The following is a 24,649-nucleotide window of genomic DNA, read 5'->3' on the forward strand; positions in this document are numbered from 1 at the left end:
TTTCTCAAGTGATGGCCTATCAACAGGGTAAGTCATCACTCACTGACCAGTGGGGGTCTGACATCCTGCACCCCCTCTGATCATCTGATCTGAGTAGTTCCATTGACGCAATTCAGCATCAGAAATACAGAGCACTGTCAATGTTGTAGCTGCAGGAGCTCACTACTACAGCACTTCTCACATTGACTTCAATGGAAGCTTTGCTGTAGTAGTGAACTTTTACCACTACAATGTTGATGGCGCTCTGTTGTTCCAGCACGGACTTCCATCAATGGAGCTACACAGACCAGCTAATAGGTGGGGGTTTGGGGGTGTCATACCCCAGCTGATTAGATAGTGATGGACTATCCTGAGGATAGGTGAACACTTAAAAACCTTGGAAAATCATTTTAATGTGTTTATATATTTAGTATTACTTTCTTATTGTGCATAAGGTTATGGATGAAAAACAAAACAACAAACACTTCACATACAGTTTCCTTGCCCATTGTGGCTTAGAATCAGATTAGTTGTTTCTAGCAGGGAGGTATGCTTGGTAAATTTGAAAACTGGCCAAGAGTCAATTAAAGGGGTAGAGTCAGGATCCATGTAATTTCAATTTGCAGTTAAAATGCAATCATGATTGTAAATCTGTTTTATTACAAATGACACTGTGAATGAAACTATTATACTTTAATTCATTCATGTAAAATGACAGATCCTTGTGTAAGCTTTATAGGAAGGAAAGACTCTTACATGGGGTTTTATGATCAGGCAATATGACTGCACCAGCCAGACATGGATGATAAAGCTCACCTTCACATTATGGATATATACTAATACCTGATGGCTGGAGATATTAGTCGGGAATCAGAATGTTTTTAGCAATCTTTTTGAATTGATGTATGATCTATGTTCGCTCCTATTTTTGGATAGCTATAAATTTTGATTTATGATATGAATTATGATAGCCGTTAAGAAGCCGGCAGAAATCTTTTACATTTGGAAGAGACAAGAAAGGCATAGCGTCAGTATGTGAGATATTCAGTGTGATTTGTTAGTGTGTGTAAATCACAATTACTGGCCCCAGGTCATATCTGTCACACACTGATGCTAACATTCATGTTCTCCTGACCAGTATCTGAGGACTAAGGTATATTTATGGCTGGATAAGTTAAAGAATATTGTATTTCAAAGCAATGAAAACTAGATGAGGTACAGTAAGTATGATTTTTTTTTTAATTTTTACCTCCATTTCAAGGAAAAATGTGGCTTTGAGGCAAATTGAAGTCCAGTTTGTTAACTTCGATTCACTCAACACGAGTATTAACCTTTTGAGTGCTATGGACATCCCATCCTATTGATATTTATACTTTTGCACAATGTTGACATATCAGATACATGGTTGCTTCTGAGTCCATTTTATTGTATCACCTATGTTTTTAAATAATTGAACACAATTGTATTTGAATTATATGTCTTAATTATGTGATCAAATACAGCTGTTTTTGGAGTTTTCTAGTTTTTGTTAAGCCTCATTTATATAATTTTGTGTTATTTTCAGAGGAGTGTGGCCATTAATTTGTGCTGTTACTCATGCAGTCAGTTTAGTGGTAGTCCATGGTAAGAGTCTAGGCTGCACAGTTATTTTGATTGATATGATTGGTCATAACCTATGACCAATCATATCATACCTGATTAGTCAAGTCCATATCAGTGGACCTCTTACTTGAAGAAAAACCCTGTGGGGCCTGGAAAGCGCTATGGTATTTTGTCTTCTGTTGAATCTGCTCTGCTTAGGGTCACATATTGATCAATGTCCTCCTGAAACAAAAACATACTAAAAACCTAGCTGTGCACAACAATAAAATACAGTAGTGCTATTTGTGGTATATGTCTTCTTTCCATATCTCTCTGTTATGCTCATAGCAGTTCATTTACATGATGGGAAATGAATAGAAATTGAGCTCCTCTAGTGTAGATTACAGATTGACGGTAATAAAAAAATACTTTTCTCACCCATGATATTGAACATTGGCATAATAAACAGGGTATTTAATGGTGATGTTCTTAAAAGTTACTTTTGATGTCATATTTAGTGCTTACTAGCTATATTTATGTAAACTGTGTAGAATTACTGTTTAAACTCAGCATTCATAGTCACTTATAACAAATGATTGAATGCCTAAGTTTTAAATGTCTTTATTTCAGATACTCTGCCTTAAAATAAGTTGCTGTTGTGTTCGCTTTGCTGTCTTTCCACTTTCATCAGATGTGTCAGTTTGAATATGGTTGCAAAATAAAAAGAATGTCACCAAACTTAAAACACTTAACACATCTGATTATTAAACGTTTCATTTCCACTGGTAGGGACAAAAAAATATAAGAATTCAGTATGGTCGCTGACATGTAAATATACAGAAATATGTAACATACTATTTATGAAATTTGAGGGATAATAAATAAATGTACTTAATGTTCAAATAGTCTTGATTTTTGTAATTTCTGTACATTAGAGAATGAAATAACCTCAATTCAAATATAAATGCGTTGACTGCTTCAAGAGCTTGATAGCTAATACTAATAATAATAGTAATAGTAATTCCACAAACATAATGAGTGCTTCTTAAAAATAGATTCTTCACTTTGATTGGTTGATGGACAACAAGATTTTTTACTTTTTTTTATTTTAGATAGGTTTGGTGTTTTAGTTCCTGTAAGTGTGAGTTTGTATGCAAAAAACATGATAGTTCATCTCATAGATCTTCCTGTTAAAATTCCTTTTTCAATAAATTACTGAACTGGTGAAATGTTAGGATGGTTGGGTAGTGGATTGGGAACTTGATGTATAAATTATTTAATTATTACAGATACACTTCCTGAAAATATGTTATTCTTTGGACTGTTAGAAATGTTAATTACATAAATTGCAAAACATTAAATTTTTGAGTTATCCACTTCCTTCTGGTCCTCATGTAACCAACACTCTGACTTTCCAATTGACACAAAGTTTTCCATGTGGACAGGAAGTCAGTTCCTCTAATCATAACTAAGACATACATAAGACTGAGATACATAAAAGCTCTCATAAGAATGAATAGAGAAAGACGTTGAGTCAGTTGGAGAGTCAGGACCAGATGAATTGGACAACTGAAAACTACGGCCACCAGTAAAGAAAAAAATCACATTCACTACAATTTACATCATTTTGGTGGGAGTGTCTCTTTAAAACTGTTCAATTTGGTTAAAGATTTAGATAATGAGTGTCAGTCTTCAAAGTTATGAAAATGGCAGAACTGTTAATGGTGCATTAGATATTATTTTTTAGTTTTGTGAAATCGAATCCTTCTACATGAGGTCCATATTGACAAAATTTTGCAATTTATTTTCTGTTTCAGGTATGTATCATCTTACTATCATGATGTATTAATCGCCAGGGAATGGGGTAAGCAACACAATATCACTTTGCAGTGTAAAGGTGAAAATCTGTGACTACTTTCAAATTTGTTTCTTTGGATTGGTGAGTACATATCAAAGGAATACTACACTCTAAACCTATTCTGTGGTTGTAATGAAAACAAAAAAAATATATAAATATTCTATACACTGTATGCCCCAGAAGATCAACAATTCACTTCGCAAACATCTCAAAAGACTGTATTTGGCTTTTTTGGCCACTGGCTACAGAAGAGGCTTCCTCCATACTCTGCAATCGAAGACAAAGAATGCTATGCCCCAATCCTAGTGATGAGCGGCATTTGCAATATATTCACAAAAAATAGGCAAATTCGAGATCTCCAGTCATTATTTTCTTAATTGCAAAAATCGTCAATGTAATATATTTGCGATAAAATTTGTGATTAAAATATTTGCAATCAACACTAAGGGGTACGCAACTTTCCTGTTAGTTGCTAGGGATGTTGTTAAGTGCTGATATTCACGATAAATTCGCGATTAGAATATTTGCGATCAACACTATTCGAGAATATGAATATATAGCACTATATTCAAAATATTTGTGAACGCTCGAAGTCGCGATAATCACGATTCGAATATCTGCACTTAACACTACCCAATCTTTGTCAAAGCCCTGCCTGCCACCCCAAAAAAAAATAAGAGATTAGTAGGAAATTAACCATTGTGTTTTCTTCAGGATTTCTAAAGAAAAGAAAATAATTTGCAAACACTGGGATTTTATATGCTAAAGTTAAACCAAAGTGTAACGAGCCCCTTTGCTCGCTCTGTCCCACTCTCCCAGCACTCCCCAGACTTCAGACCGCAATGTCTGATTGTTCAGTCATTCTATAATCCGGGTTTCGAACTATAGCTATGTGCCTTTCAAATCCAGTGGTAATAGCTCAGTACAAACACCAGGCAGGCTGTATGTAAGTTCAAACAGGAATCTCTCATTTATTAAATGCACACAACCCACTTTTATACACAACAGTTTGAACACACCGCCAAAACAACCACTTCCTATTGGTCAATTGTAAAGTCCCCTCTAGTCCTCACTCAGGTTCTCTTGGCCATGCAAATAAGGACTTGAAACAGGGTCAGCAGGGATTGGTCCGAAAGCTTGACTGGGCGGGCGGATATGTGTGTCCATGCAGAGAAGTCCTAGGAGTTAATTAAATTACCTAGGCAAACAAACAGAACAATGCTTCCTTCCAGAACATGGAGCCGTTTGGAGGGGATTATCCTAAAGACAATTGTGAACAATGAAACAATCACAGAGTGATTCGAACCAAAGACAGGGTGGAGGACCCCCCACTGTGTAATATAATCAAGTAAACATGGTTCAGTATTCCAAGGACCATGACACAAAGTATGTCTGAGAAAGATGTGGAACCTGTCTCTTAATAAAATTGTTCCATCTTTACCTGCACATTTGCCAGCTATAATTTAGGGTACTTTCACACTAAAGTTTTTCTTTTCTGGCCTAGAGTTCCATCAAAAGGGTTCAATGCCGGAAAAGAACTGATCAGTTATATCCCCATGCATTCTGAATGGATAACATTCCGTTCAGTATGCATCAGGGTGTCTTCAGTTCAGTCTTTTTGACTGATCAGGCAAAAGATAAAACCGCAGCATGCTACGGTTTTATCTCCGGCCAAAAAAACTGAAGACTGGTCCCACCCCCTCTTGCTTTGCCCCAAAGGTTCACACATTTTTGTGCACATATTGCATGGACCAATATTTTTGTCTTTTATGTTCAGAAAAAAGTGTAAATCATTTAATATCTTCCAATTTGTTTCATGTTCCTGCTACAAATCTTATAGACTGCTTACTTTAATCATTCATTTATAGGTTTAGTTTTTTTTGTACAGTGGTGGTTCTATGCTTCTTTGTACTGCTATATCTATCATCTATGATGTCACGGCACAGTAGGTGACGGACCCCACTAATCACATACTGATGACCTATCTAGAGGATAGGTCATCATTGTATACTGTAAGTCGCAGAAAACCCTTTTAAAAGGGTTCTCTGGGAATTAAGCTAATTAAAATCCCTAAATATTACTTTATTATAAATATATTCTCAAATAGCTTTCATAAATTCAAATGGCTCATTTTGTATAAGGAGCAATCATTAGGAAAAATAAAATGGCCGCCGACCTATTAGTACGCAGACAACCTGTCGTAATCACACAGCAGGACAAGTTACCTCACAACACTGAGGTAAAGAGCTGTCTCATTCTGCTCTCTGCTCTGCTTTTCAGGGATTATGATCCTGAACACAGCTGAAAAGTTTAGCTAAATTTCTGTAGGAATAGAGTTAATGAGGAGACAGCTAAAGTACAGAGAGGACAGGACAGTACAGACTGTGGTAATGTGGGGCTTTGGTAATGGAGACTGCATTCAAGTGTTGCTGCTCATTAACCACATCCAACCCTGCTCTCTGTACTTCATGTCTCCTCATGTATTCAGGATCATAATCCCTGACAAGCAGAGCAGAGAGAAGGATGAGGCAGCTCTTTATCTCAGTGGTGTGAGTAACTTGTCCTCCTGTTTAATTAGGACAGGATTTGTGTGTACCAATAGGACGGCGGATATTTTATTTTTCCTAATGATTGCTCTCCAGACACAATGAGCTATTATAACTAATGAAAGGTATTTGGGAATATATTTATAATCAAGTAATAGTTAATTATTTTCATTTTCTTAATTCCTAGAGAACTCCTTAAGTATCGTCACACATGGATATTACATTTGTTAGTCCACTGATGAGCTGTCTAAGTGATAATTTTAGAAATATATGGCGTAAGAAATTAAAATGAAAACTGAAATTATATATGCAGTTTCAAGAAAAAGTATGTGAACCCTTTGGAATGATATGGATTTCTGCACAAATTGGTCATAAAATGTGATCTGATCTTCATCTAAGTCACAATAATAGACAATCACAGTCTGCTTAAACTAATAAGAATTAAATGTTAGATGTTTTTATTGAACACACCATGTAAACATTCACAGTGCAGGTGGAAAAAGTATGTGAACCCTTAGATTTAGACTGGTTGAACCTCCTTTGGCAGCAATAACTTCAACCAAACGGTTCCTGTAGTTGCAGATCAGATGTGCACAACGGTCAGGAGTAATTCTTGACCATTCCTCTTTACAGAACAGTTTCAGTTCAGCAATATTCTTGGGATGTCTGGTGTGAATTGCTTTCTTGAGGTCATGCCACAGCATCTCAATCGGGTTGAGGTCAGGACTCTGGGCCATTCCAGAAGGCGTATTTTCTTCTGCTTAAGCCATTCTGTTGTTGATTTACTTCTATGCTTTGGGTCTTTGTCCTGTTGCAACACCCATCTTCTGTTGAGCTTCAGCTGGTGGACAGATGGTCTTAAGTTCTCCTGCAAAATGTCTTGATAAACTTGGGAATTATTTTTTTCTTTGATGATAGCAATCCCTCCAGGCCCTGACGCAGCAAAGCAGCCCCAAACCCTTATGCCCCACCACCACCATACTTTACAGTTGGGATGAGGTTTTGATGTTGGTGTGCTGTGCCTCTTTTTCTCCACACATAGTGTTGTGTGTTTCTTCCAAACAACTCAACTTTGGTTTCATCTGTCCACAGAATATTTTGCCAGTACTGCTGTGGAACATCCAGGTGCTCTTATGCAAACTGCAAACGTGCAGCAATGGTTTTTTTGGACAGCAGTGGCTTCCTCTGTGGTATCCTCCCATGAAATCCATTCTTGCTTAGTGTTTTACGTATCGTAGTTTCGCTAACAGGGATGTTAGCATATGCCAGAGACTTTTGTAGGTCTTTAGTTGACACTATAGGATTCTTCTTCACCTTATTGAGCAGTATGTGCTGTGCTCTTGCAGTCATCTTTACAGGATGGCCACTCCTAGGGAGAGTAGCAGCAGTGCTGAACTTTCTCCATTTATAGACAATTTGTCTTACCGTGGACTGATGAACAGCAAGACTTTTGGAAATGCTTTTATAACCCTTTCCAGCTTTATGCAAGTCAACAATTCTTAATCGTAGGTCTTCTGATAGCTCTTTTGTGCGATGCATCATTCACATCAGGCAATGCTTCTTGTGAAAAGCAAACTTAGAACTGGTGTGTGTTTTTTATAGGGCAGGGCAGCTGTAACCAACACCTCCAATCTCATCTAATTGTTTGGACTCTAGTTGGTTGACACCTCACTGCAATTAGCTCTTAGAGATGTCATTAGTCTAGGGGTTCACCTACTTTTTTCACCTGCACTGTGAATGTTTACATGGTGCGTTCAATATAAACCATGGTAACATTTAATTCTTTGTGTGTTATTAGTTTAAGCAGACTGTGATTGTCTATTGTTGTGACTTAGATGAAGATCAGATCATGAAAAATGTGATACTAGACATTTGAGACATATGATAATAAGGCCTGCATAATAAATGTATGAAAGAAATATTTCTCTACATTGCGATGTGCTCTCTACATATTTGTCACTAAGACAAAGTATTCCTAAATTCCAATGACCTGTATCCTGCTAGTTCTACAGCAACTTAAACAGAAGTTCTGGTTGCCACAGACATGCTTCATCTTAGTCTTAGTCTCCAGTGGGAGGATGCACAATTGCACTGATTAGAAAAGGGAAAATGAACCCATACTCATTCATAATTTTGAAAGTGAAAATTCTCTATGGAACATGTGGTTCTTCATAATTTCTGATCACGCTTAACCTCACTTCTTTTGTTTAACAAAACCCATTAATCAAGCATGTCTCTTGAGGCAGCTAATGATCTTTCAGAATTCTAACAGAAGCAGAAAGTCAAGGACGACATAAATTGATCCACATCACCTACCTTATTAGTTTTACAATGCTGACAATGCTTCCCTTGTCTTTGTAAAAATTACAGCCCATATGGTTATTATAGACCTGCTGTTTTATCAATTAGAAAAAATAGACTTGTTCTTCCCCGAAGGTAACACAATGATAACAGTTTTTGCCGTTGCTGAAAGACATTATTTGTTATATAATTTATGATTGGCTCATGAAGATTTACAATATTTTGACTTGTACATGGCCACAATATTTCCAGGGCCATATCTATTAATTTCACTAGAAATAAGTTACCCCCTTCTGAGACAAATTGTATATGACATGAATCTTTCATCAGTACACATCATATACACTATACATCTCCGTTTATTAAGATTTGTATTGCTATTAGTCAACATGAATGCTGCTGTGAAAACACATGATTCAGTTACATGGCATATAAGCTTATTATTACCTTGTATAAATGAAGTACCGTAATTAGATTACTAGTCATGTCCTTTAAAATATCTAAATAAACATTAGATAGGATTCCTGGAAATTGAGGATACAAGAGCATATAGTATAGTGACCTGGAATTAAAGGGGTATTCTAGTCTTGGACTTTTTGACATACATTCTCCACTTATTCTCTATCTGGATGTGAGAACCAGTGACTACCTCATCAAGTAAGAAAATTGGATAGGGAATAAATGTCCAAAGATACAGTCATTATTGACAAAGTGTTGAAAGAGGACCTGTAACCTTTCCTGACATGTCCTACTATTCCTCTATCATACCTCCTAAAATGTATGAATTAATTTCCATCAGTCTGCAATAAAGTACCAGTTGGGTGTTACCAGTGGAGGGGTGTCCCTGCACATTCTGACACTATTAGCACTGTTTGGTTAGTGTGACACCACCCCAACTGAGAACACCCAGTTGGTGCAGACTGCTGGCAATTCTATAATTAACGTTTAGCAGCACTAATATAGGAATGGTATTCAATTAGTTTTAAGAGATCAGCTTTTCTGCTGTTTCTGTTTTCGCAAACATAAAACTTTTTTTATACTATTATAATATTGACTTCTCAATAAGAAATAAAGACTTTAATTGGTATATTAGGGTATGTTAGGAATTTAAAGGCTACTTTTATGTATAATGTAAATGTTATACAGTTATCCAATATATTCTCAATAATTTATTACAGTTTTTATGAGCTATTTGCTTACATTGTTTAACCCTTGCACAAAATCTCTCAGTAAATAACATTCGTTTATATAAAGAATATTTGCAGAAATTTTAACACAACGTTAGTTTTGGAGATCTTCAAATACCAATGTACATGACATCACTGTCCTAGGAAGAGACCCCAACACAGCAGCCTCTTCAAACAGCATATCAGCAAGGGTGCCAAATGTTGGACCCCTGTCTATTTGATATTCATAATCTATCCCAAGGACATGTCATCAGTATTCTATTAAAAAGTATTCTATTAAAATGTATTGTCAGTATTGCTAGTTATCTTAAGTTTTGTTTTTCCATAAATTTGGCAACACCTGGTTTGTAAAAGCAATGCAAGTAAATTTCCTATTCCTACATATGAAAGAGTATGGACATTTCATGTAACTTCTTGTTTTTAGTAGAATACTGTATGTGAACATACTGTATCAAAATGTAGTCTTTATTCAAAGAATATATAAAAATATAAGTTAATATAATTGATTTAGCAAAATAAAATAAATGTAAAATTTGCAGATTGATTCTTTAGAACTAAATACTAGTTAAAGATGGTGGAATTGATTTTTACGCAAATTGAATTTCATGTGAATTGCTAAAATTAGCACCTGCCATTTTACATATCAGAACACAGGTAAGATAAGATGAAGGAGGATCAGATGGTGGCTTCAAGTCAACCTCAGCCAACAATTCCAGCTACCCACAACATTGTATGTGATATTAAATGATGCCATCAGAATGTTCAAATTGTCCTGCAAAAAACAATAAAAAAAAGTTATGGCTCTGGAAAAGAAGGAAAGAAAAAAAATAATGCAAAAAATAAAAATCGCTCAGTCAGGAAGGTGTCAATAGACTGTTACCCTTATGAAGTCATTTGAAAGTTTTCTAAGTGAAGTAACATTCAAGAACATTTTACTTGTAGTAGTAAGCAGATTTTATTATAAATGTTCTAATCAGAGTTTGCTACTCCTCTTTTTTCCTTTCACTTTTATAGTTACATTTCAATACTGATTATTAAGGGGGGGGGGGGGAGGATATCCAATGAAAATTATTTGCTACCTATTTATACGATAGGTGATAAATAATGGTTTGTAGACAGTGTACTGTTAAAGCAGCTTTTGCTAGGCAGATTCCATCTCCACTCTCCCACACTTGCTCTGCATGCTCAGACCTTTTGTATAATAATTATATTCCTTGACAGGGTTTGTAGAGGACACACTGGTGTAACTATAGGGGCCACAGTGGTCTCGAGTGTGACCGGGCCCTTAAGCTAGAGGGCCCCCCTTGCCAGTGCTACTGTACTTTTTAAAAAAAATGCAAGCACTCACTAGTCTGCTGGAGAAGGGGGAGAGAAGAGAGTGAGCGCTGTACAGTACTTACCCCTCCTCCTACTTGCTCGCTGCAGGAGGTCAGGTGACTGCAGTGTGGGCCCTGAGAAAACAGCCAGGACAAGGAGAGTGGTGGCAAGAGAGGTAAGTTACTTTATTATTTTACAGTCTGATCTGAGGTCTGATATGGAGGTCTAATGGGGGGGGGGGGGGGGTGGAGAGGTTTCACTGTGGGTTTGGAGAGGTCTAATGGGGGTCTGATTGGGGGCCTAGAGTTCTAATGGGGGTCTGATTGGTGGTCTAGAGGTCTAATGGGGATCTAATTGGGGGTCTGATTTGGTGTCTGGAGGTCTAATTGAGGGTCTGGAGGTCAAATGGGGGTCAGATATTTGGTCTGAAGGTCTCATAGGGGTCAAATGTGGGGGTCTGGAGGTCTAGTGGCAGACTTGAGGTCTAATGGGGGTCATATATTTTGGTCTGGAGGTCTAATAGGGGTCAAATATGGGGGTCTAGAGGTCTAATGGTGGTCTGGAGGTCTAATGGTGGTCTTATATGGTGATCTGGAGGTCTGATATGGGGGTCTTATATGGGGGTCTGGAGGTATAATGGGGGTCTTATATGGGGGTCTGGAGGTCTAATGGGGGTCTTATATGGGGGTCTGGAGGTCTAATGGGGGTCTTATCTGAGGTCTGATATTGGGTCGGGGTCTTACATGGAGGTCTAATGGGGGTCTAATCTGAGGTCTAAAACTGGGGTCTTATATGGGATCTGACATAGAGGTCTAAAGGGGGTTTTGTCTGAGATGGGAGGATCTCATTTAGGGTTTTATATGTGGGTCTGATCTGAAAGGAAGGGGGGATTTTTTTGTACTAGCGCACAATATAAAGGGGTGTTTTTGCACTGACGCACTATCTGTGTGGATTCAGTATTTTCAGGGGGACTGTTTCTGCAGGAAGGTACTGGTGATCTCAGTGGGCACAGCATTTGGGGTGGCAGGATGGGATGTTGAGAAGGTGGGGAGGAGGATGGAAAGTTAGGAAAGTAAGATGTCTGTTTGTTAAACTCTGCAGAGATGAGGCGCGGCTGAAAGAAGTCACCATGGGGGTCTGGTCTGACAGGAGAAGAAGAAGAAAGAGAATATCGACATTAGAGAAAATAAGTCACTGGATATAAGAGGTACATATGTGGCACTGTATTACCCTGTATGTTCTGTAGAGCTGTATGCAATGTTTTCCAAGTATGTCTTTAAAGGAGTTGTCTGCTTTTTTTTAGTATAAGCGCTGCCTTCTCTGCCCTGTTTACCTGCTCATCACTGCAAATGCTACGGCGAGAAGGCAAATAGAACAGAGAAAGCAGCTCTCATATGAGGGCTGCCCTCTCTTCAAATAGCTGATCGTCGGGGGTGCCAGAGGACCCCGGCTGATCTGATATTGATGACTTATCCTGAGGATAGGTCATCAGTAGTAAAAATAAATACAACCCCTTTAACTGTAGGACTGTAGGGAAGGGGGGGGCATTTCAATATTTACCTTGGACATCAGAAAAGCTAGGTGCACCAGCGCTGAGTGAAGGGGGGGGGGGGGGTGCCAGCTGAACTCTTGCACCAGGGCCCATAAACCTTTAGCTATGTCCCTGTTCTAGTAGAGTGCAGTAGGACAGACAAAGACTCAAATCCAGAGGGTTTCTTTAAGGTCACAGGATTAAAGGTCAACATAAATGAATGTATCTGATACATTTGTTATTTATCCTCATGTCCCAGCTAAATAAATCAAAATCTCACAATAACCCAAGATAGAAACATCTTTTTAGAAACTTTAGTCCGTTTCTTACCTAGAACTTGAGCAAATGTATAAAGCTTCAAAACGGATCATTTTCAGGGATAATAGAAGACTATGTATATATTATAGGCATTTGTACAAGGTTTAGAAATTCTTCATAGGAAGATTTTCATATGTTCTGCTTCCAATCCTATTTACACAAACACAATGAACCTGGTTGGCGAACTCAGGCTATCATTCTCTTTGTTACTTTGAGGCTGTACGCTCTCTCAAATAAAGGGTCTTTTAAAAAAAATCATTTAAAAGGAAGAAGAACCTTTTGATGGAATTGAGTATCTTGTACATGTAATTGTGTAGTCTGCCAGTGGAAAATGAATGATTTTTAAAATTTTAATATAGACACCAATGAGACAAAACAAGACACACAGAATTGATAATATCTAGCTGTATGGGCATTGTTACCATTTCTTATCCTGCAATGAATTTTCTTTCCAATCCTCTTGCTAATATTTAGCAACATAATGTTAATTAGAGATGAGCGAATCGAAGTTGACGAAGTGGAATTCGATTTGAATTTCAGAAAAAATTCGATTCGCACTGAATCCAAATTTCCTCACACTTCATGGTAACGAATTGCATTTTTTCCTAAAATGTCTGCTGCACGTGTTATGACATGGAGCAACGAAGTCTGGGAACGAGGGAACACCCACAATGCCATGCATGCAGCCAATCAGCAGCCAGCCAGCCCTGTGATGTCACAGCCCTATAAATAGCCTCAGCCATCTTGGATTCAGCCATTTTCCATTGTACTTAGTGCAGGGAGAGATATCAGCAGGCGCTAGGGACAGTGATAGAAAATACTTTAAAACTTTTATTTTGCCGTATAAAAGTTCAGGGAAAGGATAGGGAGGAATCATTCCACATAATTGAAGCAGGGTTCATTAGGGGAGTTTACAGCCTGGGTAATAGGAACAATCCTATTACACCTTGCTACACTGACTGCGGATCCAAATTGCCATTATACAGCTCTGTAATTCCAGCAAACCGTTCTTGTTATTGGGGTGCAAGTGCTGTTTGATACAGCCATTAACAGGGTTTATTACAAGGAAATATTTATATGTCTTATTTGCCCTTGTGTGGAGCAGTTATATGTTCTAAAGCATTTTTTGGGGAAAAGGGGCTTATTAGCTGTTGTGTGCTGAAGTGAGAAAATTGCATCCCTTTTTGCTGTGTATTAGTGGAAAAAAATATATATCATTTGCCGTTCAGCGGTGCAGTTATGTGTTCTAAAGCCTTTTGTGGCGTGTATAAGTGGAAACAAATAAGGGCCTATTTGCTGTACAGTGGTGCAGTTATATGTTCTAAAGCGTTTTGTGGCTTGTATAAGTGGAAAAAAATAAGGGCCTATTTGTCATTCAGCAGTGCAGTTATATGTTCTAAAGCCCTTTTTGTCATATATTAGTAGGAAAATAACTTTTTTAGGGTGTTTTAATTTCATTTTTATTTATTTATTTGATCTAACAGTATGTTAGACAGAGTATTTTTGCCGTTCAGCATTGCACTTATGTGTTGAAAAGCCTTGTGTAGTGGAAAAGTGGAAAAAAATAAGGGACTATTTGCCCATGGTTCCTCCAGATGGCTTTTCTTTGCTTCAGGCCGAAGTCTGTCTTCTTGTCTTCCTGTCTTCTCTTCCTTTCTTGAGCACAAGAGTCACGAGTGACGTCACCGCCTCCTGCTGAAGAAAGCGCCTGGCATCTGTCTTCACTCACCACACAAGCGCACTATGCTAAATGCTAGAGCGCATGCAGTGTACAGGCTTCTTTGAGAAACCTGCACTGAGTCATGTACAGTGCGATATAAGCGCTGTGCAGGAGTGACAGGATAGTGATTAGCCACAGTGGCTGATTGCTATGCTGTGGATCTCACTGGGGGCACAATGAGGGGGCACTGTGGAACTGTGCATGACACTTTGGGGCAATGAGGATGGCACATGGGGGCACTGGATTTCACTGGGGCACAGTGGATGACACATGGGGCAATGGATGGCACAAGGGGGACACTGGATGGCACAAGGGGGCACTAGATGGCACAATGGGGCAATGAATGGCACAATGGGGGATCTGGATGGCAAACAGGGGCACTGGATGGCACAAGGGGACACTGCATAGCACAATGAGTGCAATGTATGGCACAAGGGGGCAATGGATGGCACAAATGGGACATTCGCGGATCCACACTTCCACATTCGTGCTTTTGTTTCCGTAAAAAAATAGAACATGTCCTATTCTTGTCCGTAACTGCAGACAAGATTAGGCATTTTCTATTATAGTCTATTGCGGACTGCACATTGCCGTTGTCCGCAAAACACTTACGGACGTGTGAATGGACCCTCATAGTAACATTATTAAAGGTTATGTTTTATCTTCATGTATATTCTAATGGATTGCTTTCCTTGTACAATGTTATAATATGCATTATTATAGTGCATTTGTAATGTGCGTCAGTTGTGTGCGGTTCTGCTGCGATACTGCAGGTATATAGAGGGACAAGCGTTATTGTGACAAATAATTTCCACTGGTGTGATATACCAGTCGCCCCCCCAAAAAACTGATTGAAGCGGGGTGTTATATACCAATATACTTAATTTATAGTGCATTTGGGTACTGTATAGTGCATTTGAGCATGCGCGTACTCGAAATTATATTGCCGATATTTCACATTGAAAAAAATAATGAATGGAGATCGCACATTTTGAATAATACATCTGGTATGTCACTGTCCGTGTTGTGGGACTATTTGCGCACTTCTAGCAATTATTTCTTGGCTGGAAATATGAGCTGAAGGTTTTTCAGGTTCGCCTGCCATTAAAATGAATGGGACCTGACCTGAACTTGCGGTTCGTGAACATTTGATCGTGTTTGCGCACCGTCCCAGCAGATGTTCGTCCATCACTGCTGTGGATGTCACTGTTATGGGGGCACTGTTGATGTCACTGTTATGGGGGCACTGTGGACGTCACAGTTATGGGGGCGCTGTGGACGTCACTGTTATGGACGCACTGTGGACGTCACTGTCATGTGAGCACTGTGGATGTCACTGTTATGGACGCACTGTGGACGTCACTGTCATGGGGGCAATGTGGATGTCACTGTTATGGGGGCACTGTGGATGTCACTGTTATGGGGGCACTGTGGATGTCACTGTTATGGGGGCACTGTGGATGTCACTGTTATGGGGGCACTGTGGATGTCACTGTTATGGGGGCACTGTGGATGTCACTGTTATAGGGGCACTGTGGATGTTACTGTCATGTGAGCACTGTGGATGTCACTGTTATAGACGCACTGTGGACGTCACTGTCATGGGAGCACTGTGGATGTCACGGTTATGGGGGCACTGTGGATGTCACTGTTATGGGGCACTGTAGATGTCACTGTTATGGGGCACTATGGATGTCACTGTTATGGGGGCATTGTGGATGTCACTGTTATGGGGGCATTGTATATATCACTGTTATGGGGGCATTGTATATATCACTGTTATGGGGGAACTGTGGATGTCACTGTTATGCGGCACTGTGGAGGTCACTGTTATGGGGGCACTGTGGAGGTCACTGTTATGGGGGCACTGTTGATGTCACTGTTATGGGGCACTGTGGACATCACTGTTATGGGGGCACTGTGGACATCACTGTTATGGGTGGCACTGTGGATGTCACTGTTATGGGGGCAATGTGGACGTCACTGTTATGGGAGCACTATGGACATCACTGTTAAGGGGGCACTGTGGATGTCACTGTTATGGGGGCACTGTGGATGTCACTGTTATGGGGGCACTGTGGATGTTACTGTCATGTGAGCACTGTGGATGTCACTGTCATGTGAGCACTGTGGATGTCACTGTTATAGACGCACTGTGGACGTCACTGTCATGGGAGCACTGTGGATGTCACTGTTATGGGGGCACTGTGGATGTCACTGTTATGGGGGCACTGTGGATGTCACTGTTATAGGGGCACTGTGGATGTTACTGTCATGTGAGCACTGTGGATGTCACTGTCATGTGAGCACTGTGGATGTCACTGTTATAGACGCACTGTGGACGTCACTGTCATGGGAGCACTGTGGATGTCACTGTTATGGGGGCACTGTGGATGTCACTGTTATGGGGCACTGTAGATGTCACTGTTATGGGGCACTATGGATGTCACTGTTATGGGGGCATTGTGGATGTCACTGTTATGGGGGCATTGTATATATCACTGTTATGGGGGCATTGTATATATCACTGTTATGGGGGAACTGTGGATGTCACTGTTATGCGGCACTGTGGAGGTCACTGTTATGGGGGCACTGTGGAGGTCACTGTTATGGGGGCACTGTTGATGTCACTGTTATGGACACACTGTGGATGTCACTGTTATGGGGCACTGTGGACATCACTGTTATGGGGGCACTGTGGACATCACTGTTATGGGTGGCACTGTGGATGTCACTGTTATGGGGGCAATGTGGACGTCACTGTTATGGGAGCACTATGGACATCACTGTTAAGGGGGCACTGTGGATGTCACTGTTAAGGGGGCACTGTGGACGTCACTGTTATGGGGCACTTTGGATGTCACTGTTATGGGGCACTGTGAATGTCATTGTTATGGGCGCTAAGTATAAGTGATAGGGCTCGTGCACAGAACCGCATCTGTTTTGCGGTCTGCAAGTCGTGGATCCACTAAGAATACTGTCCGTGTGCGATTCAGATTTTTTTGCAGTCCCATTGAGTTCTATGGGTTTTAGATCTGCATTATGAGGACTATCTTTCGCAGAACTGACATACGGATGTGAAAAGCAAATGGACATCATCAGTGTGTTTTTTACAACCGTATGTCAGTTCCAGTAAAGACAGAACATGTCCTATTCTGGTCTTCAAAATAAGAACCTCAAATCCATAGAACTCAATGGTACTACAAAAAATGCAGATTGCAAAATGGATACGGTCGTGTGCATAAGGGTTTAGATCAGGCATGCTCAACCTGCAGCCCTCCAGCTGTTGTAAAACTACAACTTCCACAATGCCCTGCTGTAGGCTGATAGCTGTAGGCTGTTCGGGCATGCTGGGAGTTGAAGTTTTGCAACAGCTGGAGGGCCGCAGGTTGAGCATGCCTGGTTTAGATAAACAGCTCAGCAGGCAGGATCATACAAGATAGGCTTAGATACACCACTCAGCAGGCTGTGTCATACAAAATGGGATTAGAAACACAGCTCAGCAGGCAGTATCATACAAAATGGGATTAGATACACATTTTAGCACGCTGTATCATAGAAGATGGGATTAAATACACACTTCAGCAGGCAGTATCATAGAAGATGGGATTAGATATACACTTCAGCAGGCAGTATCATAGAAGATGGGATTAGATACACACTTCAGCAGGCAGTATCATAAAAGATGGGATTAGATACACACTTCAGCAGGCAGTATCATAGAAGATGGGATTAGATACACACTTCAGTCGGCAGTATCGCACACAACAGGATGTGTATCAGGTACACATACAGGATAGGATTAGATACAGATGTGATTGGATACGCTTGCTGATTCCAGCTGTTTATCACACTCTGGAGATGGTGAGGGAAGAGTCCGGGGACTGTCAGTGATGGGATTAGATACACAGCTCAGCAGGCTGTATCACACAGGATAGGATTAGATACAGAAGTGATTGGATACGCTTGCTGATTCAAGCTGTTTTTCACACTCTGGAGATGGTGAGGGAAGAGTCCGGGGACTGTCAGTGATGGGATTAGATACACAGCTCAGCAGGCTGTATCACACAGGGCAGGATTAGATATAGATGTCAGGGCAGAGCCTGTGGACAGTCAGTAATTGGATTTAGACACTGGGTAAAAAGTATATTCTTGTCTGGGTGTAAAAAGATAGACACATGAGTTGTACTGGGTGTGGCTGCTGCAGACAGAGTTTGAGTGGGGGTGTGGCCAGCCTATGACTATCACTGTGCAGTGCAGCCAGGCTTGTGTATCAATAAAGTTATGTATTCAACAAAACAAGAAGGGGAGAAAGTAAACCGATCTGCCAGGATAATGTGATGTCTTTCAGGGGGAAGGAAAGCTCAGACATGAAAAACAGGTATTGGGGCCATATGTATGCATGGTGGGGGGTGTTAGGAGCACATAAAAAAATTAGATTTTGGGACAGGACTACCTCTTTAATCCGTCTGTTAGTTTGGTGGGTGACATATACCTATTTTTGTGTGAGGTGCACCTGCACTGCATACCTGACAGGAAAATAAATACAGTTAATCCGTCTGTTAGTTCAGTGGGTGACATATACAAATTTTTTTGTGTGATATACACCTGCACTGCATACGTGACAGTGAAATTTACATAGTTAATTTGTCTGTTAGTTCGGTGGGTAAAATATACCCAATTTTTGTGTGAGGTACACCTGCATTGCATACGTGACAGGGAAATTGATATAGTTAATCCATCTTTTAGTTCGGTGGTTGACCTCAAAGAATGTGGAGAGCCTCAAATAAAGGACATGGCCCTGGTCGTGGTGCTGATGGTGCTGGTGAAGCTCCTGTTGCAGGGAGAGGACCGGGTCGATCTGTGCCAGCTACAATCCCAAATGATACACCTTCCTCAGGTGCACGTAAACAACAGAAACTTCAGTGTTATTTTGTAGGCCTGAATACCGGTGTACGAATGGTGAGGCCAGAACAAGTAGAGGCGGTAGTAGATTGGGTGGCTGACAATGCCTCCAGTTTCTTCACATTGTCTCCCACCCGGTCCCCTGCTAAAAGCACAGAGTTTGCACCTGCAGCCCATGGGCATCTGTCTTTCATCTCATCCCCCCTTGCAAATCCGCCAAGAATTCAGAGCCCCCAAGTCATGCAACAGTCTCTTATGCTTTTTGATGACTCTGCTGGTGGGGTTAACGTGGGCCATCCACCTAGCCCTGCCCCAAAAGTGGAAGAGATTGAGTGCACCGATGCCCAGCCACTTATGTTTCAGGATGTGGACATGGGAGGACCACCGCAACACGTCTCGGATAATGACAAAACACAGGTACCAACTGCTGGGGCTTTCTGCAGTGTGGAGAACGGGCAGGGGTGAAGAGTGGGTGGAAGATGATGTGGAGGATGATGAGGACCTATGCAGCATACGGGTAGGCTACCCGACACTGCTAGATTTGAGTGTGTAGTTCCCTTTAAGCCAGTCAGGCCGGTTACCGGCAATCCTTATCACAGCCAGCAGAGGGAGCCCCCAGTTCAGTATAAATAGGCTAGGGCCTAGCTCAGGAAGTGAGAAGTTTCCAGACTCAGTGCAGAGAGGATTCCCTCCTGAGTCCATGCATAGAAGTCAGAAGGGCATAGCTAATCAGCCTGAAGACACAGAATACCACAGAAGCCGATCAGATAAAGCAAGAGGTACTCAAGATAACAGAGGAGGTACTAGATAAGGACAGCTTCAAGGGTACGCCAGATAAAGGGCATTAGACCTTGGAGAGAAAGTCACATGTAGCAGGACCAGTCAGGAATAGTGAGCAAGCCGCCTGTACTGCATCTCCTGTAATCAACACTCTGTATAATGCCTTGCTAAGACCGGCCATTCTGTACTTTCAAGAACCAGCTGTATTCACTGATATTCAGTAAATGTTCCAGTTTTTGTTGGCTATCCTATGCTTGCTTCATTCTTCTACAATACCATACACGGCGTGTCACCGTTTAATTGACACTGGCGTCACGAACTGTTAAATACCTGCCTGTTCCAGTATTTGCCCCAATTGAAGACGACAGTGGATCCCAGGTTAGTGAGTCGATCTGCACTACAAAGCCCAGCATACACTACTGACCCCCTGGGACACTGCACCTAGACCCCACATGTAATCAAGGTCATGCGAGTAACATGTGCAGTTCAGAGGAGGATGTGGAGGAGGATGATGATGATGATGAGGAACCGTGTTCACAGCAGGGTGGCACCCAAAGCAGCTCATGTGCTTTACTGGAGCGTGACTGGGGGTATACAGAGGGCACAGACGATATACCTCCCACAGAGGGCAGCTTTTCGTTGCCTCTGGGCAGCCTGGCGCACATGGTAGACTAGATGCTGCAGTGCCTGCGCAACGACCGCCGAGTTTCCCACATTCTAACCAGTGCTGATTACTGGGTGGCCACCCTGCTGGATCCTCTCTACAAGGACAATGTGCCATCCTTAATTCTGTCACTGGAGCGTGATAGGAAGATGCGCGAGTACAAGCGCACGCTGGTAGGTGCGCTGCTGATGGCATTCCCACCTGAGAGCGGGGGCTCAGTGGAAGCACAAGGCGAAGGCAGAGGAGGAGGAAGAGGTTGCCAATGCAGCTGGGGCACTGCCAGCACCTCAGAAGGGAGGGTTAGCATGGCCGAAATGTGGAAAAGCTTTGTCAGCACGCCACAACAGCCAGCACCACCAGCTGATATGGAACATCTTAGCAGGAGGCACCATTTCAGCAACATGGTGGGACAGTACCTGTGCACACGCCTACATGTACTGACTGATGGGTCTGTCCCATTCAACTACTGGGTATCTAAACTGGGCACATGGCCTGAGCTTGCCCTTTACACCTTGGAGGTGCTGGCCTGCACTGCGGCCAGTGTATTGTCCAAACGTGTGTTTAGCCCGGTGGAGGGGGGGGAAGGATGATCACAGACAAGCACAGCCGCCTGTCCCTAGTCAATGTGGACAAGCTCACGTTCATTAATACCTGGTTAAAGCGCACCTGTTTTATTCTTTCGCCCACATGTCCGTTTTCGAATTTTTTAGTGTTCATACATATAGACATTCTGTAAAAGGAGTACCCCCTCAAGAATTCTAATACATAAAAACACATATGGGTACTCTATAAATAGAAATTCACTCTCCAAGCGATGTTGTGCGTGCCCCCTTATCTTGTAATAGAGGGAGATATTTAACACGCAATATGGTTAGTTGTAGATGTTCTAAGTTTTAGTAGCCTTTAGTAAATATTAATTGATGTTATGACTAACGTAGGAATTATTGCGGATATTGTTAGTCCACTTGTTAGTCCGCTTATCTCCTTGAAGCGTTAAGTAAGCAGAGTTAGTAAAGACCGCAGCAGTCACAACAGTCCAGCTAGGGTTTTACCCCTAGCTGGTAACCTAGTACTCACGGCACCCAGACAAGACAAGGGATATCTGCGGATTTTTCAGCATTATCAGCAGCTTCAATGTGGTGAGATGGGTCAGTGGATCAGTAGAGTCATTCACTCAGTCCTCACAGGAATCCTTGCGGTGGAGGTGGGGGGGGTTAGACATCAATTGTCTGCCACGTATAATGCTGTCTTGACACCTTTTTCTGGGAAGTCTTTATCACCTACTGACTCCAATTCGGATAATGGAATCAACACCTTTGACCCAATGCTGGGTCTAATTACCAGATGTGGATTCAGTTACATATTTATTCCCAGAATTTTTTGTACAATCACTCAGAATTGAGAAAGCTCGTTGGAAGAACGAGTGAAACGTTTTCAAGAAATCTACAGTACGTCCAGTTGCCTTGATTTATTCTTTACAGATATATACCATGACCTGGATAAATGAGAACCTTCACAGACAGGAATCCTTGAGCCTTTTTCCCTCAGGCGTATTTAAAGCTGGTTGCTACGCCACCCCATCAGATTACCACCTCTTGAGAGCAATGTCACCTCTTCCGATTCTTTCCAGCCAGAGATTGGGAAAATCGGGTCTCCTGATGAGATGCCGGGTGCCGAGAGGAGAGTGTAAAAGAGCTTAAGCCGCAGAGTTGCGGAGCTTAACCACGGGACAGGTCAACATGAGGGGAGGGGGGGCGGCATGCTTATGTCTCACGTCATTCCGCTACGTGTTGTTTTGTTATAGGTATCCTATTAACATAATTTACTGCACACTCTTAGACCACATAAACTTGACAGTGTATTTTATGCCAGTTTTCACACCAGTTTCCACAACTACAGCAGAGGCAAAATCTCCATATCACATATGGATTTTGTCACAGATTGCAAAGGGTACTAGGCAGTGCTAAAACAGCAGAGGAATGCTGTGTCTCAGGCTATGGGCTGAAAAAAGCCTGTGGCCTGCACTGCGTATTGTGGTATGGAATGGGTCATATGTATTTTTTTCCTCAGGCACTTGGAGAGCATACTACTGGGGGCACTATATAGGTCATTACAAGGGGCACTATAAGGGGCATTATGAGTATTTTTAATACTGGAGACATTATGGAGTTATTTTTGGGGGCATTATTTCTACTGGGGGGATGACACAGTTGGAGCACCAGGATGGGAAGTTTGTGGTGAGAAGGTGAGGAAGATGATTAAAAGCAAGGAGTCCAAGATGTTTGTGAGGCAAACTCTGCAGAGATGATATGTGGCTGAAAGAAGTTGTCATGGTGGTTTGGTCTGCATCTCACCTTCTAAGCCCATTATAAATTATCCCTAAGGTGACCTTACTACATACTTATTTAATTTATGTATGTCTTTTGGGTTGACATGGCTTTTAATGATGGAACTTTGTACTTTTTAAGTAAAACATCTTTCAGCTATGAATTTCACATATGATGCCTTTTCTTGTTCACCTCTGCATATTTCGATAATAAGTTAGCCAGACAGTGCGAGCTGGAAGATGTGAAGACTCACAGATTAGTACAGTAATGTCACGGTGCTTCTGTAAAAATCACAGGTTTGCTTGAAAAAGAAGCACATGGCTTTTTTTTCTATTTGTTGCTATCTTGCCAGGATAGGAAATGCTATTTATGATTTTTTATTAGGTTATAAAAATATAATAACTGGAATATGAAAAATATGATATATGATGCATTCATCTTTATCATAGACATTTGGTGTTAGTTTTTATGAGTTTGTGCACATTGGAAAAAAAGTGGCTGTATAAAATAAGGCATATAGCAGGTGCCTCTGTCCCTAGGTGTGCATATTTTAAAAAGTAATTCATGAAAACATGACATATTGTATGCCCATTTTTAAATTATGCATCTTCAATGTATGTTGTGAATATAAATTCCTTCTACATACAAGGAGCATAATAAAAACCTGACTACTGACCATTTTCTTACTTTTTGTATTAGTTAATATGCAACACTACATTAGCTCCATTGTTACATAGAATAGACAGAACTCCTGTTTTATTTATACGTTTCGAGATATTTTGATATGATAAACCTTCTTGATATGGTAATAGAATTTCATTTGTATGTGCTGAAAAGAGTGAGCTTACTACTTTGTGAATGTATAATTACTAGTAGTTGTAGTAGTATTGAAGGGCTGGCAATATGGAGAGTAGTTATTCCCGTCTTCTGTGTTCTTTTTTTAATTTTTTAAGTTTAGTGCCATAAATTATAGCATTATCATTGTTATTCTAATTGCTGTATCTTTATAAGAAGAAAGTGCGTAAAATGAAGGGGAAGTATACGACCCTCTGAGATAAAATGTGCTCAGATAGGAATCTAATACCGTATCTGTGTGAATTTTTTATGATGATGGTGTAACCATAAGAAAAATGTAGGAAAATTGTGTTTTCCGAGGCATGACAGAGGGAATATAATGGGGGAAATTTAATGTGTACTGTAAGTGGCCCAGGTGATAAATATGGCTTTTCACCTGTGAGCCCACTGATTTGGCTTTGGCTACAAGTCTGGAAGGGAGGATCAAAGCAGCTGCATTGGAGCAGAGGAGAATTGTAATAGTGAGTGTAGGACCTTTTGGATCTTTTGTTATTTTAGCCCATTCCATCCCTTTGCTCCAATTTTTTTTAATTATCTGTGACAACCCCTTCAAGCTTGAGTTAATTATTAATTTTGCTATACTAATATTACATTAGAATGCCTTCTTAAATCTCTTGCTATATACATTTTATTATGAACGTGTTTGTGAACTTATTTTTAAGAACTTCCAAGGAATCAAGCTTCTTATGCATGATTTGAAGGCCATGTTATCCTTGCTATTTATAGGTTATCAACTTTACATCAGTCCATATAGAGTTTATTCATGTATGTAATAGGACT

At 40.8% G+C, this 24,649-nt stretch overlaps 1 protein-coding gene across 1 annotated transcript in view; it reads left to right on the top strand.

The window, feature by feature from the left end:
* GALNTL6 (polypeptide N-acetylgalactosaminyltransferase like 6) overlaps positions 1-24,649 on the top strand; it is a 1,751,703-nt gene that overhangs the window by 820,829 nt on the left and 906,225 nt on the right. The window lies entirely within an intron of this gene.

Source organism: Bufo gargarizans, chromosome 1 (assembly GCF_014858855.1).
Source record: "Bufo gargarizans isolate SCDJY-AF-19 chromosome 1, ASM1485885v1, whole genome shotgun sequence".
Classification (NCBI taxonomy): Eukaryota; Metazoa; Chordata; class Amphibia; order Anura; family Bufonidae; genus Bufo; species Bufo gargarizans.